The following is a 202-nucleotide window of genomic DNA, read 5'->3' as shown; positions in this document are numbered from 1 at the left end:
TTTTTTTTGTGGTTTTTTTTTTTTTTTTTTTTTTTTTTGTTTCCTGGTTGAGGGCAACTTCACTTAGTGGCAACGTGAACAGTGCCTCCCAGGAAGTATTTTATCTAGAAAAAACAGGAAAACTCCGTAATTAAAGCAGGGAAACAATATTAAAGGGAACAATCGAGAGAGCTGCTGGTGCCCGGCCGCTCCTCGTGCGGGC

General features: G+C 41.1%; 1 protein-coding gene across 1 annotated transcript in view; it reads right to left on the bottom strand.

Moving 5' to 3' along the window:
• The window catches only part of ZFYVE16 (zinc finger FYVE-type containing 16), a 42,901-nt gene that overhangs the window by 42,513 nt on the left and 186 nt on the right, over positions 1 to 202 (bottom strand). The gene's annotated exons all lie outside the window — the stretch shown is intronic.

Source organism: Egretta garzetta, unplaced genomic scaffold, assembly GCF_000687185.1.
Source record: "Egretta garzetta isolate BGI_Z169 unplaced genomic scaffold, ASM68718v1 scaffold136, whole genome shotgun sequence".
NCBI lineage: Eukaryota > Metazoa > Chordata > Aves > Pelecaniformes > Ardeidae > Egretta > Egretta garzetta.
Note: the sequence above shows the minus strand (reverse complement) of the source record. Positions and strands in the feature narration are given on the sequence as shown.